Source organism: Ranitomeya variabilis, chromosome 6 (genome assembly GCF_051348905.1).
Source record: "Ranitomeya variabilis isolate aRanVar5 chromosome 6, aRanVar5.hap1, whole genome shotgun sequence".
In the NCBI taxonomy this organism is placed as follows: Eukaryota; Metazoa; Chordata; class Amphibia; order Anura; family Dendrobatidae; genus Ranitomeya; species Ranitomeya variabilis.
The window spans coordinates 8,919,016-8,946,857 of NC_135237.1; the positions used below are offsets into that span (position 1 = coordinate 8,919,016).

The 27,842-nt window shown below is 50.0% G+C and overlaps 1 long non-coding RNA gene across 2 annotated transcripts; it reads left to right on the plus strand.

The window, feature by feature from the left end:
* LOC143781289 (uncharacterized) lies at nucleotides 1-27,842 on the plus strand. 2 transcript variants are annotated; one of them, XR_013216645.1, is made up of 3 exons: nucleotides 1-534; nucleotides 4,581-4,682; nucleotides 23,755-27,842. It is a non-coding gene; the product is annotated as an uncharacterized LOC143781289 (long non-coding RNA). The 2 variants fall into 2 exon arrangements; XR_013216646.1 differs by having other exon boundaries at nucleotides 1-423.

Here is a 27,842-nt window from a genome sequence, read left to right on the forward strand (position 1 = left end):
GAGCCGACTCTCCTCCTGTGCTGGGTGCTGCAGGTGGGCAGGAGCCGACTCTCCTGTGCTGGGTGCTGCAGGTGGGCAGGAGCCGACTCTCCTCCTGTGCTGCAGGCAGGTGGGCAGGAGCCGACTCTCCTCCTGTGCTGGGTGCTGCAGGTGGGCAGGAGCCGACTCTCCTGTGCTGGGTGCTGCAGGTGGGCAGGAGCCGACTCTCCTCCTGTGCTGCAGGCAGGTGGGCAGGAGCCGACTCTCCTCCTGTGCTGGGTGCTGCAGGTGGGCAGGAGCCGACTCTCCTGTGCTGGGTGATGCAGGTGGGCAGGAGCCGACTCTCCTCCTGTGCTGCAGGCAGGTGGGCAGGAGCCGACTCTCCTGTGCTGGGTGCTGCAGGCAGGTGGGCAGGAGCCTGACTCTACTTTGTGGGTGTTGCAGGTTGGTAGGAGCCTGTCCTGGGCACAGGTGGGTGGATAACTTGGTCTCCTCGAATATTGGGAAGGCAGCAGGTTAGAAGCCAGGCTCTCCTCTCATGGGTCCTGGAGGCAGGTAGGACCCTGGTTTTCCCCCTTTACTAGTCAGGTTGGCAAGAGTCTAGTTTTCCAGTTGTACTCAGCAGGTGGGTAAGGGTCTGGCTCCACCTTGTCTTGTGTGCTGTAGGCAGGTGTGTTGGAGCCTGGCTCTCTTCAGTTGCTGCAGGTAGGTGGGAGCCTTTACTCTTGGCTACAGGTGTGTGGGAGCCTGGCTCTCTTGTACTGGGCAGGTGGATGGAACCTGGCTACCTCTAGTTATGGGCAGATGGTCAGGAGCCTGGCTCTGCACTTATCCTGGCCAGGATCCTTGCTCTCTTCTAGTCCTGGACTATTGGGCAGGACTCTTGCTCTTCTACAGTTCTTGGCAGGTGGGCAGGAGCCTGGTCTTCCTCTTATCCTTGGCAGCTGGTCAGGAGCTTGGCTCTCCTATTGTCCTGGACAGGTGGGCAGGAGCTTGGCTCTCCTATTGTCCTGGACAGGTGGGCAGGAGCTTGGCTCTCCTATTGTCCTGGACAGGTGGGCAGGAGCTTGGCTCTCCTATTGTCCTGGACAGGTGGGCAGGAGCTTGGCTCTATTATAGTCCTGTGCCGGTGGGCAGGAGCTTGGCTATCTTATAGTTTTGGGCCGGTGGGCAGGATCCTGGCTCTCCTATTGTCCTGGACAGGTGGGCAGGAGCTTGGCTCTATTATAGTCCTGTGCCGGTGGGCAGGAACTTGGCTATCTTATAGTTTTGGGCCGGTGGGCAGGATCCTGGCTCTCTTATAGTCCTGTGCAGGTGGGCAGGAACTTGGCTCTATTATAGTCCTGGGCCGGTGGGTAGGAGCTTGGCTATCTTATAGTCCTGGGCAGGTGGGCAGGATCCTGGCTCTCCTATAGTCCCGTGCAGGTGGGCAGGAACTTGGCTCTATTATAGTCCTGGGCAGGAGCTTGGCTATCTTATAGTCCTGGGCAGGTGGGCTGGATCCTGGCTCTCCTACAGTCCTGGGCAGGTGGGCACGAGCTTGGCTCTATTATAGTCCTGGGCCGGTGGGCAGGAGCTCGGCTGTCTTATAGTCCTGGGCCGGTGGGCAGGATCCTGGCTCTCCTACAGTCCTGGGCTGGTGGGAAGGAGCCTGGCTTTGTTCTGTCCTGGGCAGGTGGGCAGGATCCTGGCTCTCCTACAGTCCTGGGCTGGTGGGAAGGAGCCTGTCTTTCTTCTGTCCTGGGCAGGTGGGCAGGAGTCTGGCTTTGTTCTGTCCTGGGCAGGTGGGCAGGAGCCTGGCTCTCCTAAAGTCCTGGACAGGAGCCTGGCTCTCCTATAATCCTGGGCAGGAGCCTGGCTGTGTTCTGTCCTGGGCAGGTGGGCAGGAGCCTGACTTTCTTGTGTCCTGGGCAGGTGGGCAGGATCCTGGCTCTCCTACAGTCCTGGGCAGGTGGGCACGAGCTTGGCTCTATTATAGTCCTGGGCCGATGGGCAGGAGCTCGGCTGTCTTATAGTCCTGGGCTGGTGGGAAGGAGCCTGGCTCTCCTATAATCCTGGGCAGGAGCCTGGCTTTGTTCTGTCCTGGGCAGGTGGGCAGGAGCCTGGCTTTCTTGTGTCCTGGGCAGGTGGGCAGGAGCCTGGCTCTCCTATAATCCTGGGCAGGAGCCTGGCTTTGTTCTGTCCTGGGCAGGTGGGCAGGAGCCTGGCTTTGTTCTGTCCTGGGCAGGTGGGCAGGAGCCTGGCTTTCTTGTGTCCTGGGCAGGTGGGCAGGAGCCTGGCTCTCCTATAATCCTGGGCAGGAGCCTAGTTCTCCTCTGTACTAGGTGCTAGAGGCTGCACTGAGCTGACACTCCGGAGAACACAGTGCAAATAAATATTAAAAAGAAAAAAAACTTTGGAGCAGACTCCTTCCCTGCAAGGGCCCAATCAGCAGTTCTTGCCAAGGGGGAATTGTGATGACACTGCTGCTGCTCTGTCAGTCAGGCAGGAATGAGCTAATTGCCAGGAGATAGTATTTTAATAGTCATTAGGACATGTTGGCCCACAAGCCCCTCCGCTGTTGCAGCTCCAGTGGTGTCCTCTGCAAGAGGGGCAAGATTTAAGGGTCTTTAAACAGACAAGGGGACTCCTGGGGTTCATGTAGCTATAACAACCTCACTCCTGGGGGGAGAAAGACCCTGCAGGATCTGCGCTGCCTCCACTCATTGTCTGCTGCATTTACTGCTCTTATTGTAGGATACAGAGGTGGAGGAGTATATAGATGAGGGAGGGACGTACACGAGGCCAGACTGTCCTGAACACATGATCGTAAGCTCCGGGGACCAGTCACAGTCTACTTCTCTCCGTGCCATGTCCCGTGATATTTACTGTATATACATAGTACAGAATTATTGGCATAGAACATGACGTTACATACCCCCCCTCCCTGCCTTCCTTCCTCTTCTCTTTTTCTACATCTCTCTCCCTTTCCTTCTTTCTTTTTTCTCTTTACCATTTCTGCCTTTCTTTTTCCTTTTCTAGTTCATTCTATCCTTTTCTCTTGATTATTCTTTTCCTCTTTTTCTTCTATCTCTTATTCCATGTATTCTTTCTTTTTCTATCTTTTTTCTCTTTCCTTCTTTCTTTCCTACTTTCTTTTTTGTCTTTATATATCCTTTTCCTCTTTCTTTCTTTCCTTCTTTTTTTTCTTCTTTTTTCTTTCTGTCCTTCCTTTTTTTCTTTGTCTTCTTTCTCTCTTTTTCTACATCTCTCTCCCTTTCCTTCTGTCCCTTTTCTCTTTACCCTTTGTCTTTCTTTTTCCTCTAGTTCATTCTCTCCTTTTTTCTTTTGATTATTTGTTTCCTCTTTCTTTTCTCTCTCTTTTTATTATTATTATTATTATTATTATGCATTTTTATAGAGCCATTTATTCCATGGCGCTTTACATGTGAAATACGGGGCAAATATAGACAAATACATTAAACATGAGCAAAAAAACAAGGCACACGGGTACATAAGGAGGGAGGACCCTGCCCGCGAGGGCTCACAGTCTGCAGGGGATGGGTGATGATGCACTAGGAGAGGGTAGACCTGGTTGTACGGCGGTTCAGTAGGTTGAGGATCACTGCAGGCTGTAGGCTTGTCGGAAGAGGTGGGTCTTCAGGTTCTTTTTGAAGGTTTCTATGGTAGGCGAGAGTCTGATGTGTTGGGTAGAGCGTTCCAGAGTATGGGGAAGCACGGGAGAAGTCTTGGATGCGGTTCTTTTATTCTATCTTTTTTTCTTTTGTCTTTTTAATCTTTTTCTTCTCTTTATTTTTTTTCTTTCTCTCTGTATTTCTTTGTCCCTTCCTTTCTTTTTCTTACTCATTTTTTTCTCTTAACCTATTTTTCTCTCTAATCCACTCTTTTCTATCTCGCTTATGCTGTTTTTTCTCCCTATCACAATTTTTCTCTCGTCTTCTTCGTTATTTTACTTTTTCTTGTAGCCTTTGCCACTTGCAGTACTGCTGCTCACCACTAGTAGACTTCATATTATGCTGTATACACCAACACCACAGCGCCACCAACTGTGAGACCCAATTCAGAAGGAACATCTTTGAAATAGAATAACTGCAGACAAATGACTGGAAATAAGTCAGAGGAATATTCCAGATACTGATCCTGCATTAATACTCCAAGAGCTGCATTTGGGATTTTCATACAGTGATGCAACCTACGTTCAGATTTTTCTTCTTTTATAAACCCTACTTGAGGGAAATGTCATCTTCCTCGGTTTGTCACAGCACACTGCCTACTGCCCTCCACATTATGACCCACCACAGCTCCTGACCCACATTGTGTTCCCCCACAATCAGTATGATACCCACACACAGTTTGATTTCCCACAACCCCCCACACACAGAATAATCCCCCCCCCCCACATGGCACAATGCCTCCAGAGTTCCCCTACAAGAAGTGGCTATTAAAATAAAAAATAAAATAACATACTCACATAACCCCGGATCCCAGTGAATACGCAGGACAACAAGAGTCATGGCGAGGGTTAACCGACTTCATCATGCTGGGGCACATACAGGAAAACAGAGAATTGACACAATGATTGTCTCCACTTTGCTCCACAGGTGCCAGGACTATGACATTGTGTGCGCTGCTCTGATGTTCAGCGGTGGGGCACAGAGACCCGAATGGAGAGCGGTGACGCAGAGAGACCAGAATGGAGAGTGGTGAGTCAGGGAGACCGGAATGGAGAGCGGAGGGGCAGAGAAACCAGAAGGGAGAGTGGTGGATGAGGGAGACCCGAATGGAGAGTGGTGGTGCAGACAAACCAGAAGGGAGAGTAGTGGGTGAGGGAGACCAGAATGGAGAGCGATGGGGCAGAGAGACCAGAAGTGAGAGAGGTGGGTCAGGGAGATAAAAAATAGAGAGCAGTGGGGCAGAGAGACTAGAAGGGAGAGTGGTGAGTCAGGGAGACCAGAATGGAGAGCGGTGGGTCAGGGAGACCAGAATGGAGAGTGGTATGGCAGAGAGACCAGAAGGGAGAGTGGAGGGTCAGGGAGACGAGAATGGAGAGTGGTGGGACAGAAAGACCGGAAGGGAGAGTGATGGGTCAAGGAGACTTGAATGAAGAGCTGTGAGGCAGAGAGACCAAAAGGGAGAGTGGTGGCTCAGGGAGACCAGTATCAAGAGCGGTGGGTCAGGGAGATCAGAAGGGAGAGTGGTGGGTCAAGGAGACCAGAATGTAGAGCGGTGGGTCAGAGAGACCAAAAGGGTGAGTGGTGGGTCAGGAAGACCAGAATGGAGAGCGGTGATGCAGAGAAACCAGAAGGGAGAGTGGTAGGTAAGGGAGACCAGAATGGAGAGCGATGGGTCAGGGAGACCAGTATGGAGAGCGGTGGGTAAGAGAGACCAGAAGGGAGAGTGGTGGGTCAGGGAGACCAGAAGGGAGAGTGATGGGTCAAGGAGCCCAGAATGGAGAGCAGTGGGGCAGAGAAACCAGAAGTAAGAGTGGTGGATGAGAGAGACCAGAATGGAGAGCGATGAGGCAGAGAGACCAGAAGTGAGAGAGGTGGGTCAGGGAGATGAAAAATGGAGAGCAGTGGGGCAGAGAGGCTAAAAGGGTGAGTGGTGAGTTAGGGAGACCAGAATGGAGAGCGGTGGGTCAAGGAGACCGATATGAAGAGCCGTGGGGCAGAGAGACCAGAAGGGAGAGTGATGGGTCAAGGAGACCAGAATGGAGAGTGGTAGGGAAGAGAAACCAGAAAGGAGAGAGTTGGATGAGGGAGACCAGAATGGAGAGTGGTGGGGCAGAGAAACCAGAAGGTAGAGTGGTGGGTGAGGGAGACCAGAATGGAGAGCGATGGGGCAGTGAGAGAGACCAGAAGTGAGAGAGGTGGGTCAGGGAGATGAAAAATGGAGAGCGCTGGGGCAGAGAGACTAGAAGGGAAAGTGGTGAGTCAGGGAGACCAGAATGGAGAGCTGTGGGTCAGGGAGACCAGAATGGAGAGTGGTGGGGCAGAGAGACCAGAAGGGAGAGTGTTGGGTCAGGGAGACGAGAATGGAGAGTGGTGGGACAGAAAGACCAGAAGGGAGAGTAATGGGTCAAGGAGACTAGAATGGAGAGCTGTGGGGCAGAGAGACCAGAAGGGAGAGTGGTGGGTCAGGGAGATCAAAAGGGAGAGTGGTAGGTCAGGGAGACCAGAATGGAGAGCGGTGGGTCAGAGAGTCCAAAAGGGAGAGTGGTAGGTCAGGGAGACCAGAATGGAGAGCGGTGGGGCAGACAGACTAGAAGGGAGAGTAGTGAGACAGGGAGATCAGAATGGACAGAGGTGGGTCAGGGAGACCAGAAAGGAGAGCGGTGGGGCAGAGAAACCAGAAGGGAGAGTGGTGGGTGAGGGAGACCAGAATGGAGAGCGATGTTGCAGAGACACCAAAAGAGAGAAAGGTGGGTCACGGAGATGAAAAATGGAGAGTGGTGGGGCAGAGAGACTAGAAGGGAGAGTGGTGAGTCAGGGAGACCAGCAATGGAGAGCAGTAGGTCAGGGAGACCGGTATGGAGAGCGGTGGGGTAGAGAGACCAGAAGGGAGAGTGGTGGGTCAGGGAGACCAGAATGGAGAGTGGTGGGGCAGAGAAACCAGAAGGGAGAGCGGTGAGGCAGAGAGACCAGAAGGGAGAGTGGTGGGTCAGGGAGATCAGAAGTGAGAGAAGTGGGTCAGGGAAATGAAAAGTGGAGAGCGGTGGGGCAGAGAGACTAGAAGGGAGAGTGGTGAGTCAGGGAGACCAGAATGGAGAGCGGTGGGTCAGGGAGACCAGTATGGAGAGCGGTGGCGAAGAGAGACCAGAAGGGAGAGTGGTGGGGCAGAGAGACCAGAAGGGAGAGTCGTGGGTCAGGGAGATCAGAAGTGAGAGTAATGGGTCAAGGAGACCAGAATGGAGAGTGGTGGGTCAGGGAAGTCAGAATGGAGAGTAATGAGTCAAGGAGACCAGAATGGAGAGTGGTGGGTCAGAGAAACCAGAAAGGAGAGTAGTGGGTGAGGGAGACCAGAATGGAGAGCTATGGGTCAGGGAGACCAGTATGGAGAGCGGTGGGTCGGAGAGACCAGAAGGGAGAGTGGTGGTGTCATGATCTCAATGGCAAGAGAACATAGCATAAGCATATATAGGAACTAGCTCTTGGAAGATGGGAACTGAGCTGACCATGAACTAAACCTAACGCACAACTAGCAGTGGCCGGGTAGCATGCCTACGTTGATTCTAGATGCCCAGCCCAGCCGGAGGACTAAATAAAGCTAGCAGAGGAAAATATTAGTCCTAGCTCACCTCTAGAGAAATACCCCGAAAGGAGACAGAGGCCCCCCACATGTATTGGCGGTGAGTTGAGATGAAATAACAAACGTAGTATGAAAATAGGTTTAGCAAATTTGAGGTCCACTTACTACATAGCAGAAGACAGAAAGGACACTTTCATGGTCAGCTGAAAACCCTATCAAAAACACCATCCAGAAATTACTTTAAAACTCTGGCATTAACTCATAACACCAGAGTGGCAATTCCCGTTCACAAGAGCTTTCCAGACACAGTAACGAAACTACAGCTGTGAACTGGAACAAAATGCAAAAACAAACATGGACAAGAGTCCAACTTATCTAGTAGTTGTCTAGGAGCAGGAACAAGCACAGAGAGGCTTCTGATAACATTGTTGACCGGCAAGCAACTAACAGAGCAGCAAGGTTATATAGCGACTCCCACATCTTGATGGGAACAGGTGAACAGAGAAGATGAAGACACCAGTTCAATTCCACCAGTAGCCACCGGGGGAGCCCAGAATCCAAATTCACAACAGTACCCCCCCCTCAAGGAGGGGGCACCGAACCCTCACCAGAACCACCAGGGCGATCAGGATGGGCCCTATGAAAGGCACGAACCAGATCGGAGGCATGAACATCAGATGCATTCACCCAAGAATTATCCTCCTGGCCGTATCCCTTCCACTTGACCAGATACTGGAGTCTCCGTCTGGAAACACGAGAGTCCAAGATTTTCTCCACAACGTACTCCAACTCACCCTCAACCAACACCGGAGCAGGAGGCTCAACGGAAGGCACAACCGGTACCTCATACCTGCGCAATAATGACCGATGAAAAACGTTATGAATAGAAAAGGATGCAGGGAGGTCCAAACGGAAGGAAACAGGGTTAAGAATCTCCAATATCTTATACGGGCCGATAAACCGAGGCTTAAACTTAGGAGAAGAGACCCTCATAGGGACAAAACGAGAAGACAACCACACCAAATCCCCAACAGAAAGCCGAGGACCAACACGACGGTGGCGGTTGGCAAAAAGCTGAGTCTTCTCCTGGGACAACCTCAAATTGTCCACCACCTGCCCCCAGATCTGATGCAATCTCTCCACCACAGCATCCACTCCAGGACAATCCGAAGATTCCACCTGACCAGAGGAAAATCGAGGATGAAACCCCGAATTACAGAAAAACGGGGACACCAAAGTGGCAGAGCTGGCCCGATTATTGAGAGCGAACTCCGCCAATGGCAAAAAAGCAACCCAATCATCCTGGTCAGCAGACACAAAACACCTCAGATATGTCTCCAGGGTCTGATTAATCCGCTCGGTCTGGCCATTCGTCTGAGGATGGAAAGCGGACGAAAAAGATAAATCTATGCCCATCCTAGCACAGAATGCCCGCCAAAATCTAGACACGAATTGGGTCCCTCTGTCAGAAACGATATTCTCAGGAATACCATGCAAACGAACAACATTTTGAAAAAACAGAGGAACCAACTCGGAAGAAGAAGGTAACTTGGGCAGAGGAACCAAATGGACCATCTTAGAAAAACGGTCACACACCACCCAGATGACAGACATCTTCTGAGAAACAGGCAGATCTGAAATAAAATCCATCGAGATGTGCGTCCAAGGCCTCTTAGGAATAGGCAAGGGCAACAATAATCCACTAGCCCGAGAACAACAAGGCTTGGCCCGAGCACAAACGTCACAAGACTGCACAAAGCCTCGCACATCTCGTGACAGGGAAGGCCACCAGAAGGACCTTGCCACCAAATCCCTGGTACCAAAAATGCCAGGATGACCTGCCAACGCAGAAGAATGAACCTCAGAGATGACTCTATTGGTCCAATCATCAGGAACAAACAGTTTATCAGGTGGGCAACGATCAGGTCTCTCCGCCTGAAACTCCTGCAAGGCCCGCCGCAGGTCTGGAGAAACGGCTGACAATACCACTCCATCCTTAAGGATACCTGTGGGCTCAGAGTTACCAGGCGAGTCAGGCTCAAAACTCCTAGAAAGGGCATCCGCCTTAACATTCTTAGAACCCGGTAGGTATGACACCACAAAATTAAACCGAGAGAAAAATAATGACCAGCGCGCCTGTCTAGGATTCAGGCGCCTGGCGGTCTCAAGATAAATCAAATTTTTGTGGTCAGTCAATACCACCACCTGATGTCTGGCCCCCTCAAGCCAATGGCGCCACTCCTCAAAAGCCCACTTCATGGCCAAAAGCTCCCGATTCCCAACATCATAATTCCGCTCAGCGGGCGAAAATTTACGGGAAAAGAAGGCACAAGGCCTCATCACGGAGCAGTCAGAACTTTTCTGCGACAACACTGCCCCAGCTCCGATCTCAGAAGCGTCGACCTCAACCTGAAAAGGTAGAGCAACATCAGGCTGACGCAACACAGGGGCAGAGGAAAAACGGCGCTTAAGCTCCCGAAAGGCCTCCACCGCATCAGGGGACCAATCAGCAACATCAGCACCCTTCTTAGTCAAATCGGTCAATGGCTTAGCAATATCCAAAAAACCAGCAATAAATCGACGATAAAAGTTAGCAAAGCCCAAAAATTTCTGAAGACTCTTAAGAGAAGAGGGCTGCGTCCAATCACAAATAGCTTGAACCTTGACAGGATCCATTTCAATGGAAGAGGGGGAAAAAATATATCCCAAAAAGGAAATCCTCTGTACCCCAAAAACACACTTCGAACCCTTCACACACAAAGAATTAGACCGCAAAACCTGAAAAACCCTCCTGACTTGCTGGACATGAGAGTCCCAGTCATCCGAAAAAATCAGAATATCATCCAGATACACAATCATAAATTTATCCAAATAATCGCGAAAAATATCATGCATAAAGGACTGGAAAACTGACGGAGCATTAGAAAGACCAAAAGGCATCACTAAATACTCAAAGTGGCCCTCGGGCGTATTAAATGCGGTTTTCCACTCATCCCCCTGCCTGATTCGCACCAAATTATACGCCCCACGAAGGTCAATCTTAGAGAACCACTTGGCCCCCTTTATGCGAGCAAACAAATCAGTCAGCAACGGCAATGGGTATTGATATTTAACAGTGATTTTATTCAAAAGCCGATAATCAATACATGGTCTCAAAGAGCCGTCTTTTTTTGACACAAAGAAAAAACCGGCTCCTAAGGGAGATGACGATGGACGAATATGTCCCTTTTCCAAGGACTCCTTTATATATTCTCGCATAGCAGCATGTTCAGGCACAGACAGATTAAATAAACGACCCTTTGGGTATTTACTACCCGGGATTAAATCTATGGCACAATCGCACTCTCGGTGCGGAGGTAACGAACCAAGCTTGGATTCTTCAAAGACGTCACGATAGTCAGACAGGAACTCAGGAATTTCAGAGGGAATGGATGATGAAATGGAAACCACAGGTACGTCCCCATGAGCCCCCTTACATCCCCAGCTCAACACAGACATAGCTCTCCAGTCGAGGACTGGGTTATGAGATTGCAGCCAAGGCAATCCTAGCACCAAATCATCATGTAGATTATACAGCACCAGAAAGCGAATAATCTCCTGGTGATCCGGATTAATACGCATAGTTACTTGTGTCCAGCATTGTGGTTTATTATTAGCCAATGGGGTGGAGTCAATCCCCTTCAGAGGAATAGGAGTCTCCAAAGGCTCTAAATCATACCCACAGCGTTTGGCAAAGGACCAATCCATAAGACTCAAAGCGGCGCCAGAGTCGACATAGGCGTCCGTGGTAATAGATGACAAAGAGCAAATCAGGGTCACAGATAGAATAAATTTAGACGGTAAGGTGCAAATGGAAACAGATTTACCAAGCTTTTTAGTGCGCTTAGAGCATGCTGATATAACATGAGTAGAATCACCACAATAGAAACACAACCCATTTTTCCGTCTAAAATTCTGCCGCTCGCTTCGGGACAGAATTCTATCACACTGCATACTCTCTGGCGACTTCTCAGTGGACACCGCCAGATGGTGCACTGGTTTGCGCTCCCGCAAACGCCTATCGATCTGAATAGCCATTGTCATGGACTCATTCAGACCCGTAGGCACAGGGAACCCCACCATAACATCCTTAATGGCATCAGAGAGACCCTCTCTGAAAGTCGCCGCCAGGGCGCACTCATTCCACTGAGTAAGCACAGACCATTTACGGAATCTTTGGCAGTTAATTTCCGCTTCATCTTGCCCCTGAGATAGGGACATCAAAGTTTTTTCTGCCTGAAGCTCCAAATGAGGTTCGTCATAAAGCAACCCCAAGGCCAGAAAAAACGCATCCACATTGAGCAACGCAGGATCCCCTGGTGTCAATGAAAAAGCCCAGTCTTGAGGGTCGCCCCGGAGCAAGGAAATCACAATCCTGACCTGCTGTGCAGGGTCTCCGGCAGAGCGAGATTTCAGAGACAAAAATAATTTGCAATTATTTCGAAAATTCTGAAACCCGGATCTATTCCCCGAGAAAAATTCCGGCAAAGGAATTCTCGGCTCAGATACAGGTGCATGACAAACAAAATCTTGCAAATTTTGTACCTTCGTGGCGAGATTATTCAAACCTGCAGTTACACTCTGAAGATCCATTACAAACAGGTGGACACAGAGCCATTCAAGGGTTAAGAGGAGGTAAGAAGCAGCTAGACAGCAATTAAGGGCTAGGCAGCAAAACTCTGAGGGGAAAAAAAAAAAAAAAATTTCCCTTCAACACTTCTTTTTCTCCTGCTTCAGCCCAAACAATTAACACTTTGCGGGCCGGTCAAACTGTCATGATCTCAATGGCAAGAGAACATAGCATAAGCATATATAGGAACTAGCTCTTGGAAGATGGGAACTGAGCTGACCATGAACTAAACCTAACGCACAACTAGCAGTGGCCGGGTAGCATGCCTACGTTGATTCTAGATGCCCAGCCCAGCCGGAGGACTAAATAAAGCTAGCAGAGGAAAATATTAGTCCTAGCTCACCTCTAGAGAAATACCCCGAAAGGAGACAGAGGCCCCCCACATGTATTGGCGGTGAGTTGAGATGAAATAACAAACGTAGTATGAAAATAGGTTTAGCAAATTTGAGGTCCACTTACTACATAGCAGAAGACAGAAAGGACACTTTCATGGTCAGCTGAAAACCCTATCAAAAACACCATCCAGAAATTACTTTAAAACTCTGGCATTAACTCATAACACCAGAGTGGCAATTCCCGTTCACAAGAGCTTTCCAGACACAGTAACGAAACTACAGCTGTGAACTGGAACAAAATGCAAAAACAAACATGGACAAGAGTCCAACTTATCTAGTAGTTGTCTAGGAGCAGGAACAAGCACAGAGAGGCTTCTGATAACATTGTTGACCGGCAAGCAACTAACAGAGCAGCAAGGTTATATAGCGACTCCCACATCTTGATGGGAACAGGTGAACAGAGAAGATGAAGACACCAGTTCAATTCCACCAGTAGCCACCGGGGGAGCCCAGAATCCAAATTCACAACATGGTGGGTCAGGGAGACCAGAAGAGAGAGTGATGGGTCAAGGAGACCAGAATGGAGAGCAGTGGGGCAGAGAGACCAAAAGGGAGAGTGGTGGATCAGGGAGACCAGAAAGGAGAGGTGGGGCTGAGAAACCAGAAGGGAGAGTGGTGGGTGAGGGAGACCAGAATGGAGAGCGATGGGGCAGAGAGACTAGAAGTGAGAAAGGTTGGTCAGGGAGATGAAAAATGGAGAGCGGTGGGTCAGAGAGACTAAAAGGGAGAGTGGTAGGTCAAGGAGACCAGAATGGAGAGCGGTGGGTCAGGGAGACCAGATTGGTGAGCGGTGGGTTAGGGAGACCGGTATGGAGAGCGGTGGGGCAGAGAGACCAGAAGGGAGAGTGGTGGGGCAGAGAGACCAGAAGGGAGAGTCGTGGGTCAGGGAGATCAGAAGTGAGAGTAATGGGTCAAGGAGACCAGAATGGAGAGTGGTTGGTCAGAGAGACCAAAAGGGAGAGTGGTAGGTCAGGGAGACCAGAATGGAGAGTGGTGGGGCAGAGAAACCTGAAGGGAGATTGGTGGGTGAGGGAGACCAGAATGGAGAGCTATGGGTCAGGGAGACCAGTATGGAGAGAGCGGTGGGTCAGAGAGACCAGAAGGGAGAGTGGTGGGTCAGGGAGACCAAAAGGGAGAGTGGTGGGTCAGGGAGACCAGAAGGGAGAGTGATGGGTCAAGGAGACCAGAATGGAGAGCAGTGGGGCAGAGAGACCAAAAGGGAGAGTGGTGGGTCAGGGAGACCAGAATGGAGAGTGATGGGGCTGAGAAACCAGAAGGGGGAGTGGTGGGTGAGGGAGACCAGAATGGAGAGCGATGGGGCAGAGAAACTAGAAGTGAGAAAGGTGGGTCAGGGATATGAAAAATGGAGAGCGGTGGTGCAGAGAGACTAGAAGGGAGAGTGGTGAGTCAGGGAGACCAGAATGGAGAGCGGTGGTTCAGGGAGACCAGTATGGAGAGCGGTGGGGCAGAGAGACCAGAAGGGAGAGTAGTGGGTCAGGGAGACCAGAATGGAGAGTGGTGGGGCAGAGAAACCAGAGGGGAGAGAGGTGGGGCAGAGAGACCAGAAGGGAGAGTCGTGGGTCAGGGAGATCAGAAGTGAGAGTAATGGGTCAAGGAGACCAGAATGGAGAGTGGTGGGTCAGAGAGACCAAAAGGGAGAGTGGTAGGTCAGGGAGACCAGAATGGAGAGCGGTGGGGCAGAGAAACCAGAAGTGAGAGTGGTGGGTGAGGGAGACCAGAATGGAGAGCGATGTTGCAGAGAGACCAGAAGTGCGAAAGGTGGGTCAGGGAGATGAAAAATGGAGAGCGGTGGGGCAGAGAGACTAGAAGGGAGAGTGATGGGTCAGGGAGACCAGAATGGAGAGCAGTGGGTCAGGGAGACCAGAATGGAGAGTGGTGGGGCAGAGAGACCAGAAGGGAGAGTGGTGGGTCAGGGAGACTAGAATGGAGAGTGGAGGGACAGAAAGACCAAAAGGGAGAGATGGGTCAAGGAGACTAGAATGAGAGATGTGGGGCAGAGAGAACAAAAGGGAACGTGGTGGGTCAGGGAGACAAGAATTGAGAGCGGTGGGGCAGAGAGACCAGAAGTGAGAGAAGTGGGTCAGGGAAATGAAAAATGGAGAGCGGTGGAGCAGAGAGACCAGTATGGAGAGTGGTGGGGCAGAGAGACCAGAAGGGAGAGTGGTGGGTTAGGGAAATCAGAAGGGAGAGTAATGATTCAAGGAGACCAGAATGGAGAGTGGTGGGTCAGAGAGACCAAAAAGGAGAGTGGTAGGTCAGGGAGACCAGAATGGAGAGCGGTGGGGCACAGAAACCAGAAGGGAGAGTGGTGGGTGAGGGAGACCAGAATGGAGAGCTATGGGTCAGGGAGACCAGTATGGAGAGAGCGGTGGGTCAGAGAGACCAGAAGGGAGAGTGGTGGGTCAGGTAGACCAAAAGGGAGAGTGGTAGGTCAGGGAGACCAGAATGGAGAGCAGTGGGGCACAGAAACCAGAAGGGAGAGTGGTAGGTGAGGGAGACCAGAATGGAGAGGTATGGGTCTGGGAGACCAGTATGGAGAGAGCGGTGGGGCAGAAAGACCAAAAGGGAGAGTGGTGGGTCAGGGATACCAGAATGGAGAGTGGTGGGTCTGAGAAACCAGAATGGAGAGTGGTGGGTGAGGGAGACCAGAATGGTGAGCGATGGGGCAGAGAGACTAGAAGTGAGAAAGGTGGGTCAGGGAGATGAAAAATGGAGAGCGGTAGGGCAGAGAGACTAGAATGGAGAGTGGTGAGTCAGCGAGATCAGAATGAAAAGCGGTGGGTCAGGGAGACCGGTATGGAGAGTGGTGGGGCAGAGAGACCAGAAGGGAGAGTGGTGGGTCAGGGAGACCAGAATGGAGAGTGGTGGGGCAGAGAAACCAGATGGGAGAGCGGTGGGGCAGAGAGACCAGAAGGGAGAGTGGTGGGACAGGGAGATCAGAAGTGAGAGTAATGGGTCAAGGAGACCAGAATGGAGAGTGGTGAGTCAGAGAGACCATAAGGGAGAGTGGTAGGTCAGGGAGACCAGAATGGAGAACGGTGGGGCAGAGAAACCAGAAGGGAGAGTGGTGGGTGAGGGAGACCAGAATGGAGAGCGATGGGGCAGAGAGACCAGAAGTGAGAGAGGTGGGTCAGGGAGATGAAAAATGGAGAGTGGTGGGGCAGAGAGACTAGAAGGGAGAGTGGTGAGTTAGGGAGACCAGAATGGAGAGCTGTTGGTCAGGAAGACTGGTATGGAGAGCGGTGGGGCAGAGACCAGAAGGGAGAGTGGTGGGTCAGGGAGACCAGAATGGAGAGTGGTGAGGCAGAGAAACCAGAAGGGAGAGCAGTGGGTGAGGGAGACCAGAATGGAGAGCGATGTGGCAGAGAGACCGGAAGTGAGAGAGGTGGGTCAGGGAGATGCAAATTGGAGAGCGGTGGGGCAGAGAGACTAGAAGGGAGAGTGGTGAGACACAGACCAGAATGGAGAGTGGTGGGTCAGGAAGACCAGTATGAAGAGCGGTGGGACAGAGAGACCAGAAGGGAGAGTGGTGGGTCAGGAAGACCAGAAGGGAGACTGATGGGTCAAGGAGACCAGAATAGAGAGCAATGGGGCAGAGAGACCAAAAGGGAGATCAGAATGGAGAGCGATGGGGCGAGAGACCAGAAGTGAGAGAGGTGAGTCAGGGAGACCAGAATGGAGAGCGGTGGGTCAAGTTGACCAGAAAGGAGAGCGGTGGGGCATAGAGATTAGAATGGAGAGTGGTGGGATAGAAAGACCAGAAGGGAGAGTGATGGGTCACGGAGACCAGAATGGAGAGCTGTGGGGCGAGAGACCAAAAGGGAGAGTGGTGGGTCAGGGAGACCAGAATGGAGAGTGGTGGGGCAGAGAGACCTGAAGGGAGAGTGGTGGGGCAGAGAGACCTGAAGGGAGAGTGGTGGGGCAGAGAGACCAGAAGGGAGAGGGGTGGGTCAGGGAGACCAGAATGGAGAGTGGTGGGTCAGGGAGATGAAAAATGGAGAGCGGTGGGGGCAGAGAGACTAGAAGGGAGAGTGGTGGGTCAGGGAGACCAGAATGGAGAGCGGTGGGGCAGAGAGACCAGAAGTGAGAGAGGTGGGTCAGGGAGATGAAAAATGGAGAGCGGTGGGGGCAGAGAGACTAGAAGGGAGAGTGGTGAGTCAGGGAGACCAGAATCGAGGGCAGTGGGTCAGGGAGACCAGTATGGAGAGCGGTGGGGCAGAGATTCCAGAAGGGAGGGTGGTGGGTCAGGTGAGAGTAATGGGTCAAGGAGACCAGTATGGAGAGCGGTGGGTGAGACAGACGAAAAGGGAGAGTGGTGGGTCAGGGAGACCAGAATGGAGAGCGGTCGGGCAGAGAAACCAGAAGGGAGAGTGGTGGGTGAGGGAGACCAGAATGGAGAGCGGTGGGACAGAGAGCAGAAGGGAGAGTGGTTGGTCTGGGAGACCAGAAGGGAGAGTGGTGGGTCAAGGAGACCAGAATGGAGAGCGGTGGGGCAGAGACACCAAAAGGGAGAGTGGTGGATCAGGGAGACCAGAATGGAGAGTGGTGGGGCAGAGAAACTAGAAGTGAGAGTGGTGGGTGAGGGAGACCAGAATGGAGAGCGATGGGGCAGAGAGACCAGAAGTGAGAGAGGTGAGTCAGGGAGACCAGAATGGAGAGCTGTGGGTCAGGGAGGCCAGAAAGGAGAGCGGTGAGGCAGAGAGACCAGAAGGGAGAGTGGTGGGTCAGGGAGACCAGAATGGAGAGTGGTGGGTCAGGGAGACCAGAAGGGAGAATGATGGGTCAAGGAGACCATAATGGATAGTGGTGGGGCAGAGAGACCAAAAGGGAGAGTGGTGGGTCAGGGAGACCCGAATGGAGAGTGGTGGGGCAGAGAAACCAGAAGGGAGAGTGGTGGGTGAGGGAGACCAGAATGGAGAGCGATGGGGCAGAGACCAGAAGTGAGAGAGGTGAGTCAGGGAGACCAGAATGGAGAGCTGTGGGTCAGGGAGACCAGAAAGGAGAGTGGTGGGTCAGGGAGACCAGAATGGAGAGTGGTGGGAGAGACAGACCAGAAGGGAGAGTGATGGGTCAAGGAGACCAGAATGGAGAGCTGTGGGGCAGAGAGACCAAAAGGGAGAGTGGTGGGTTAGGGAGACCAGAATGGAGAGCAATGAGGTAGAGAGACTTGAAGAGAGAGTGGTGGGGCAGTGAGACCAGAATGGAGAGCGGTGGGGCAGGAAGACCAGAATGCAAAGCAGTGGGACAAAGAGACCATAGAGGAGAGCAGTAAGGCAGAGAGACCCTAATGGAGAGAGGTGGGGCATGGAGATCAGAACCGAGAGCAGTGGGCATGTAGTCCAGAATGGAGAGCTGTGTGGCAGGGAGAGTAGAACAGAGAGTAGTGGGGCAGGGAGACCAGACCGGACAGTGGTGTGGCAGGGAGACCAGAGTGGAGATCAGTGGGGCAGGGAGACCAGATTGGAGATCAGCAGGGAAGGGAGACCTGAAAGGAGAATGGTGGGGCAGAGAGACCAGAACGGAGAGTGTTCGGGCAGGGAGACCAGAGTGGAGATCAATGGGGCAGGGAGACCATATTGGAGATCAGCAGGGCAGGGAGACCTGAAAGGAGAATGGTGGGGCAGAGAGACCAGAACGAAGAGTGGTCGGGCAGGGAGACCAGACTGGACAGTGGTGGGGCAGGGAGACCAGACCGGACAGTGGTGGGGCAGGGAGACCAGAACAAACAGCGGTGAAACAGGGAGACCAGAATGGAGATGTGTGGCAGGGAGACCAGACCGGACAGTGGTGTGGCAGGGAGACCAGAGTGGAGATCAGTGGGGCAGGGAGACCAGATTGGAGATCAGCAGGGCAGGGAGACCTGAAAGGAGAATGGTGGGGCAGAGAGACTAGAATGGAGAGTGGTGGGGCAGGGAGACCAGAGTGAAGATCAGTGGGGCAGGGAGACCAGATTGGAGATCAGCAGGGCAGAGTGATCTGAAAGGAGAATGGTGGGGCAGAGAGACCAGAAGAGTGAGAATGGTCGGGCAGGGAGACAATGGCTCCCTGCTCTATCTCAGGATATAATTGTATTGGAATGCTATACACGCCAATACAGTTAAAAGGGTACTCCCATCTCCCAACATCCTACCCAAATTTGTAGAAGGTGTAATAAAAATAATAATAGCAAATACCTCCAATTAGAAATGTAGTATAGTTCTTCAGATTGGCTATGTCGCTTACCCCATGTACAGGTCATTGCAGTAGCTTAGGTATCCATAGTTATTATGACCACTAACAACTAACTAACTGTCACTAGATGAGTGGTCGTAACCATGGATACCTAAGCTACTTCAATGCCCTGCACATGGTGTACGCGACAGCTAATCAGAAGAACTATACTGTACTACATTTCTAATTGGAGTTATTTGCTAATATTATTATTACACATACTACAAATCTTGTAGATGGGAATACCTCTTTATGAGTGGTGGTGGCTCTGGGTGAGACCCTTCATGTAAGTGGTCCTGGGGCGGCTGTCATCTCTGCCCCCCAGTAGCTATGCTCCTGAGCCGACCCCAGTCAGCACAAGGTGGGCCTGAGTGTCTTGTCTGGTAGTGCAGCTCGTCCTATGGACTGATCCTTGTATTGATCAATGGGGATATTCAGTAGGAAGACACAAGCAGACTTTGTTTTATTTATGTGCCGATGCTTTTTTATTTTCCGGCATCTACAGAACGAACACCGACTAAACATTCCAAGCACAGACGATGGGAGTCAGCTTCCGGAGACCTAAATCACAAACTGGTCATACACATGAGATGATTGTCGGCAGCTATTACATGGCACAGAAGCCGCTCGTTCACATATTTCAGTGGGGAGAGAGGAGTCAGCTGCTGAAAAAACAGCTCTGGAAACAGCCCTCCATAAATGTCCATCACATGTAACAATCTGTCATAGCGGCTGGCCGATCATGAGCGCCAAAGTCATAAACAAATGCAGGGTTTCTGACGTCTTGGCGGCTTCTTAGCTCAGTTGTAAATAAAATAATAATAATCTTTATTTTTATATAGATCTAACATATTCCGCAGCGCTTTACAGTTTGCACACATTATTATTATTATTTATTTATATAGCACCATTGATTCCATGGTGCTGTACATGAGAAGGGGTTACATCAAAATACAAATATCACTTACAGTGTGCAAACTTGAGGGCTTAGGCCAGGTTCACACTGCATTAACAGCAGCCCGTTCAACACATACGTTAACGGGCTGCTGTTAACGCAAGTGCCTGTATGGCAGCGCGCTAGTGCAGATAGAGCATCTGCTAGCTCTATCTGCGCTAGCAGTGACGGACCCGGAAACGCTGCAGCCCGCGTCTCGGGGTCCGTCACTCAATGACAGCACATGGCTAGCGCACACCCATTGTGGGCGTGCGCTAGCGATGCGTCCGACATTGAACTAAATGGCGGCGTTAACGGACTACGTTACACCGCGTTATGCCGCTGTGTAACGTAGTCCATCTAACGGATGCATATAACGTAATGTGAACCCAGCCTTACATTCTACAGGATGGTGAGGAAGAGACAATAGGTTGAGGGTTGCAGGAGCTCCAGCGTTGGTGGGACCGTAGCTCCAGTAGTGGTGAGGAGGCAGCGGGGTCAGTGTAGGCTGTAGGCTTTCCTGAAGAGGTGGGTTTTCAGGTTCCGTCTGAAGGATCTGAATGTGGTTGATAGTCGGACGTGTTGGGGCAAAGAATTCCAGAGGATGGGGGATATTCTGGAGAAGTCTTGGAGGCGGTTGGGTGAGGAGCGAATAAAGGCCCCGTCTCACATAGCGATTTACCAACGATCACAACCAGCGATACGACCTGGCCGTGATCGTTGGTAAGTCGTTGTGTGGTCGCTCAGGAGCTGTCACACAGACAGCTCTCTCCAGCGACCAACGATCAGGGGAACCTCTTCGGCATCGTTGAAACTGTCTTCAACGATGCCGAAGTCCCCCTGCAGCACCCGGGTAACCAGGGTAAACATCGGGTTACTAAGCGCAGGGCCGCGCTTAGTAACCCGATGTTTACCCTGGTTACAAAAAAAAACAAACTGTACATACTCACCATCTGATGCCCGTCAGGTCCCTTGCCGTCTGCTTCCTGCTCTGACTGAGCCACCGTACAGTGAGAGCAGAGCGCAGCGGTGACGTCACTGCTGTGCTCTGCTCTCACTTTCCGGCCGGCAGTCAGTCAGAGCAGGAAGCAGACGGCAAGGGACCTGACGGGCATCAGATGGTGAGTATGTACAGTTTGTTTTTTTTTACATTTACGCTGGTAACCAGGGTAAACATCGGGTTACTAAGCGCGGCCCTGCGCTTAGTAACCCGATGTTTACCCTGGTTACCAGTGAAGACATCGCTGGATCGGTGTCACACACACCGATTCAGCGATGTCAGCGGGACCTCAACGACCAAAAAAAGGTCCAGGCCATTCCGACACGACCAGCGATCTCACAGCAGGGGCCTGATCGCTGGTACGTGTCACACATAGCGAGATCGCTACTGAGGTCGCTGTTGCGTCACAAAACTAGTGACTCAGCAGCGATCTCGCTATGTGAGACGGGGCCTTAAGTGTGGAGGAGAGAAGGAGGTCTTGGGAGGACCAGAGATTACAGTACATGAGGGAAGATATCGGGAGATTAGTTCAGAGATATATGGAGGAGACAGGTTATGGATGGCTTTGTAGGTCATTACTAGTCATTTGAACTGGATGCGCTGAGGGAATGGGAGCCAGTGACTAGATTTGCAGAGGGGAGAAGCAGAGGAGTAGCGAGGAGAGAGATGAATTAGTCGGTCAGCAGAGTTAAGGATGGACTGGAGAGGTGCAAGGGTGTTAGCAAGTAGGCCACAGAAAAGGATGTTGGAGTAGTCAAGGTGGGAGATGATGAGGGCATGCACATTTTAGTAGATTGACGGCTGAGGAAAGGACGGATTCTGAAGATATTTTTGAGCTGGAGGCGACAGGAGTTGGAAAGAGCTTGGATGTGCGGTTTGAAGGACAGGGCAGAGTCAAGGGTTACTCCGAGGCAGCAGACTTCCGGTACGGGGGAAAGCGTGATGTAGTTAATTGCGATAGGTCAGGTAAGGAAGATCTATGAGATGGAGGAAAGATGATGAGTTCAGATTTGTCCACATTGAGTTTGAGGAAGCGAGAGGAGAAGAAGGAGGATATGGATGATAGACACTCGGGGATTCTGGACAACAGAGAGGTGACATCTGGTCAGAAAGGTAGATCTGAGTGTCATCAGCATAAAGGTGGTACTGTAATCCATGGGACTTTATGAGTTGTCCCAGGCCAAGTGTATAGATTGAGAAGAGAAGGGGTCCTAGAACAGAGCCTTGGGGGACTCCGACAGAGAGAGGGTGGGATGAGGAGGTAGTGTGGGAGTGGGAGACGCTGAATGTGCAGTTAGAAAGGTATAAGGAGATCCAGGATAGGGCGAGGTCTTTGATGCCAAAGGAGGAGAGGATCTGTAATAGAAGGCAGTGGTCAACTGTGTCGAAAGCAGAGTACAGGTCTAGAAGGAGGAGTACAGAGTATTGTCCGTTAGCTTTGGCGGTAAGTAGGTCATTAGTGATTTTGGTCAGGGCTGTCTCAGTTGAGTGATGGGGCGGAAACCAGATTGTAGATTGTCAAAGAGCAAGTTAGATGAGAGGTGGGAGGAAAGTTCAGCGTGGACGTGCTGCTCCAGGAGTTTGGAGGCGAATGGGAGCAGCGATATTGGTCAATAGCTGGATGTAGCAGTTGGATCGAGGGTTGGCTTTTTAAGGATAGGCGTGATTGTGGCATGTTTGAAAGCAGAGGGGAAGGTGCCAGAAGTTAGTGATAGGTTGAAGAGATGGGTTAGGGATGGGATAAGTGTGGTGGTGAGGTTGGGGAAGAAGTGGGATGGGGTCGAGCGCACAGGTGGTGAGGTGCGATTTGGAGAGGAGACAGTTAAGCTCCCCTTCAGTGATGTTGGATAGGGAGGTTATGGGGTTTGGGCATTGGTCTGGTATACAAAGGGGTTGTGGTGGTTGAACAATGAAGACTTGCCTTGTTTGGTCAATCTTATTTTTAAAGTGTGGGGCAAAGTCCTCAGCAGAGATGAGGGAGGTTGGAGGGGGCAGTGGAGGGCGGAGGAGGGAGTCTGTGGTCATCTGAGACACGCCCCCTGCCTCATCATTGGTTCAGGCTGCTGCATTCTCCTTCCTCCTGTGGCTCTGCCCTCTCTGATTGGTCGCTGTTTATAAACACAAGCCAATCACAGACTCGGCAGAATGATGATAAAATCCAGACTTCTGAATCTCCAGTAACAAAAATGAAGAATATCATGTAATCGCCGCACACAGGTGAGAGGAATGAGCCCGGAGGGTCTCGTCTCCTGTATACACCGTCCTTGGGAGGGGCTCTGGTCCCGTGGTGAACAGCTGTTCTTCTACAGTCACTGCTGGTTTTTTATTGTCTGCAGCCCTCAATAAATGACTTTGGGTGTTAACTAGAACTGTTCTAAGACCAGCAGGGATGTAAAAGCCCCAATTATGGTTCTACATCTTTTCCTTGTAGACCACAGTTACATCGTGAGCTGCAGCTCTGCTGGCACCCGAGGACCATCCATCTCCTCAAATATAGTGAGGGGCACCCGCATTGTCCAAGGCCTCACCACACACTACATTGCCTTGATGATAATGGTTGGATCGATTGATGCTCCAGTCCGTCTATTCCAGATGGTTGGTCGTCTCTGACATGAAAAACATCGGTCTCTTCTAGGCAGAACGTTTTTGATGTTTGGTTAATTTTGCTCATTTACTGGAGATACTTGGCTGGTGGGATAAAGTGGGACTGTGTCCGGCCATAATTCAGGAAACCATCGTGTGGCCGCACCAGCAGAATGGGGGAAAATGGAGGCTGTGTGTAACCTCTGTGAGTATGCCCCACTCACCGCAGGGCAGCCTGCCCCAGACGGCCATAAGAGCTGACTGCAGTGTGTTTGACTCTCATTACTTGTCTGTAGTCTAAGTAATTTATTAATTAATAGGGTTTTCTCAAGTTGTCATCTTCAGGATCGTTCCCCAGCCTCCTGCTTCCAGAAACTTGGCAGTTTGGGTCGGAGCCCTGGCTGAGCCGCAGGCCCGAGTTGGTCACTTTCCGAAGCTGCATGGGCAGTGAACCTGGCCAGATTCAGTGATCTGCACAGCTTCAGGGCGTCCATGCAAGCTGCAGAGCAAACAAGCGCAAGTTCCTTGCGGAGAGCAGCAAAATAAAGCATTAACAAATCACCCCGTTGTTGAGAACAGAGAGGAAAGTTGCTTGTTTGCTTGTTTAAATGATTACCACTTTACAGATTTAAAATGACTTTTTTCTTTATAAAATCAGACTTAGATTGTATTCTACACTTTACGCTCTTCTATTTCTTGCCTCCTTTTCCACTAGAAGCAATGGAATCACTGCCAGCTCCCAGGATTTATTCACCGGATACACAACATTTCCTATATTTATCAGCTATCGGCTCCTCAGAAGATTAAGGTCCCACTCGAGCTGTTCCTTCTCAATGTCAGACAAGTCCCCTTGAAATGAATGCGTCCGGATCACTTGATAGAACTGTGAATGGAGAATGAAGGAGGTGTTTGAAGTTGTCCCTTGTGTAGATATTCTGGTGGGGGGGGGGCGCTCCTCTGTTTCCTCTTTTCATTACCAAGTAGCTGTTGATTGTTCGTGAGTTCATTGAATGATGTGGAGGAGGAGAGGGCAATCGGCTGGTCGCGGGGTAATCGTATTCATGGGGTCAGGCCTTCGCTGCCTCTTCCAGTTGTGAAATGAAAATGATTGTTTCCTCGTCTTTGTGTCCTATATAATAATGATGGAAGGATCAAGATGGAAAAGAGAAGATCGCAAGATGCTCAAGATGCTAGGACATGGGCACAAATCTCCAGCACCAACATCCAAGAATGAAACAATATGGATGACACAAAGTTATCGATATCACAAAATGGGTAGAAAAAGGCTTAAGACGTGGAAAGCCAGAAACATAAAAAGTCAAATCATAACCAAAATGTTGTCTGTATTCTATATTGAAGCTGATGGTGAGGAGGACATTGTACGGAGAACCACTAGAGGTCCAGCTGCTGTGCCACCGCCGCCACTCCATAGGACTTCTACTGCCCCGACATTTCTATGCAGATGTGGGCTTGGGTGCAACTCATCTACCCATCATCAAAAAAGGTCAACAGACACTTGGATGGAGATCCCCCAATGAACAAGTGGACATGGACATACTGCAGACACACTGCCTGTGCATCCGCTCCAGCTCCACAGGGGTCCATGGATGAAGGGGCCCAGCCAGGAATCAACACCGATTCCACACCTCATGGCAATCACAGGATGCCTTCTGTGTTGCTTTTCTCGCAGAATGCTGCTGTGTGCTTTCCATCTTCTCCCAGTATACAAGTTTTTGTCATGTAAACCAATCCTACCAAGACCAATTATTTCAGACCTTTTCCCCCATTAGTGTTACCCAACATCTGTACAAATCCATTGAAAAAATAACCGAAATAATTTTGTCTAGAAAAATAAAAATAAAGAACCATATGTGGTTGCATAATTCTGCACACCCTTACACTAATACTTTGATGAAATCCCCTGAATTTCTTGCAGTGTTCAGTCTTTTTGGGTGGGGGTCTATCAGTGCGGCACATCTAGAATTGGCAATCTGTGACTTTTCTTCCTTGGAGCACCTCCACATCTGTCAGATTCGGGGGCGTCTCCTGTGTGCAGCGCCTTCTTCAGATCACTACAGATTGTCCCTCAGGTTCAGGTCTGGGCTTGGGCTGGGCCACTGCAGAACTTCCATCTTCTTCTGGTGTAACTATTCTTTTGGGATTTGGAGGTCGCTCATGTCCGTTGTCACTCAAAGGTGAAATTCTTCCTGATCTTCAGCTTTTTAGCAGAGGCTAGAAGGTTCTGATGTAGCATTGTCTGATATCTGTTATGTCCATAATTCCCTCCCCTTGTCTAAAGCTAAAATTCCAGCTGCTAAAAAACTGACCCAGACCACAATGTTGTCCCCACTGTGCCTCACTGTGGGAATGGTGATCTTCTAGTGATGAGCAAGGTTGACTTTGCACCTTCAGGAATAATGGTCAGACAAAACACATTTCCTGCTTTTGCCAGAATATTGCTGGCCTCGATGCTCTTTTTTATAACAAAAAGGCTTTCGTCTTGTCCCCCGACCCCTCAGGCTGAACATAGCAAAAATACGGGAAATTGTCACATGCAGGATAAAACCAGGAATGACCAGACATTCCTGCGGCTCCTTTAATATTGGTGTCAGCCTCTTTCAGCCTCCAGCTCCAATTTTCTTCTTGCTTTTTCATCAATTGAGGGATGTCCAGTTCTCGGTAGTGTCACTCTTGTGCCAACTTTCTGCCCCTTCTTGTTGACTAGTAAATGGTTTTGTACCTTTGCTGTGTTGTCAGCTGCTTATGCACAAGAATTTGTCAGGAAAATCCTCCTAGAACAGCAACACCTTCTCTCAGGTTAATCGGAATAGCTGTGAATTGAAGAAATCCTACAATATGCGCACTCAACGGTACATGACGGTGCTGGCTGGACTGGGATCAGGACCCGTTATCTCAGAGTATATGGTTAACAGCTGCACCCATGAGGGATATTTCAACGTATACAGTTTTATTCTTCTGCACAACAGTTCACCACAGTGGTAAGTAACAATATAGTGAAGGAAAGGCAAAAAAATTCTTTCACGTGATTTCCTTAATGTTTCGACCCGAGTCCGGGTCTTTCTCAAATTCACTAAAAGTAAAAACAACAGTCATCAGTGTATTATATAAAACAGAGGTGACAATAATTCTCAGACAAAAATTATAACAGTGACATAAGCATCATACATAAATAAAAGACCCTGTAACTGTCAAACAAGTAAGAAAGGGGACAAGGTAACGTCCCACAGGTTAACATTAATAAGAGAGATATTCATGAAAAAAGCTCCTTAAACCATGAAAAGAGATATATTGAGCCATTGGAGAGAGGCGTATATAGAGCTGACATGTGAAACAGAAGGAACCTACTGACCAAGTGTAAGCGGAGAGAACGATGGGTCGGTATCATGTAAATTGCTATGGAACAAAAAGGTGTAAATGACTGTAGAGTCCGGAGTTAGAAGAAGGGGGGAGGGGTTTAATGAGGTTAATACAAACCCAAAAGGGCTCCAAGTAAAGAAATAGATGCATTTAGCTGCGAAGTGAAGGCAGCCGAGAACTGACTATTATGTAACGTGGGGGAAATGTGATCGGCTGATTCTAAGCACAACCACAGCCCCGACTGTAGGAAAAGATCAACTTTGTGACTATCAGGTCACCATTTAGTCTCCACATTCAATCCATTCGAAATAATATCCACCCGTCTTACATCAGGAGGAGACTCGGCAGTAACAGAACAACACGGCGATCACAAAAAGGTTTCTAGATGTGGAGATAAAAGAAGCGTGGCATTTAAGTCCCCGCACTAGGAGACCTCGGAATATCAGGGATGAGACTTCATGAGTTTTATTTTAATTCTGTGGAAGCATGGATGAAATGCAATGTCTGACTTTCATTTGTTCATTTTCATAGATCTTTTATTTATTATTAATTTTGTCAGATCCAAGTTATTTCTGTGACCATTGTGGGTAATTCTGTCATTAAACGAGGGGGACCAACAATTTTGACCACGTGTGATTTACATAGCGGCCTCTCGTTATGTACAGCACCTTTCCTATTTACACAGTGCCGTCTTGTTATGTACAGCACCGCCCCTTATTACATGGCTCCCTTTCTTATGTATAGCACTGCCCCTTATAACACAATATCGTCTATTGTTATATACAGCACCGTCCCTTATTACATAGTGTCCTCTCTTATTATATAGAGCACCATTCTTTATTGCACAGTGATGTCTCTTTTCTTCTACATAACTGCCCCTTATTAATGTCCTCTCTTGTGTATAGTGCCATCCCTTAACACATAATGTCCTTTCTTGCTATGTAGAGCGCCATTCCTTATTACATAGTGCCCTGTCTTGTTATGAACAGAACCGCCCTTTTTTACACAGTGTATGCTCTTTTTATGCGTCATCCCTTTTTACACAGAGTCCTCTCTTGTTGTGTGCAACACCATACCTTATTACACAGTGCCATCTCTTGTTTTATACAGCGCCACACTATATTATATAGTGCCTGTCTTGTCATGTACAGCGCCATCCCTTATTACTTAGTGCCCTATTTTGTCATGTACAGCACTGTCTCTTATTACATATTACACTTTCTTGTTATGTATAGCATTGACCCTTATTGCATAGTGTCCTCCTGTATTATGTGCAACACAGTGCCCTCTCTTGTTATGTACAGCGCCATTCCTTATTCGACAGTGCCCTCTCGTTATGTATCATGCTGCACCTTATTACATAGTGCTCTTTCTTGTTATGTACATTGTCGTTCTATATTCAGCAATGCTCTATCTTTTTATGTA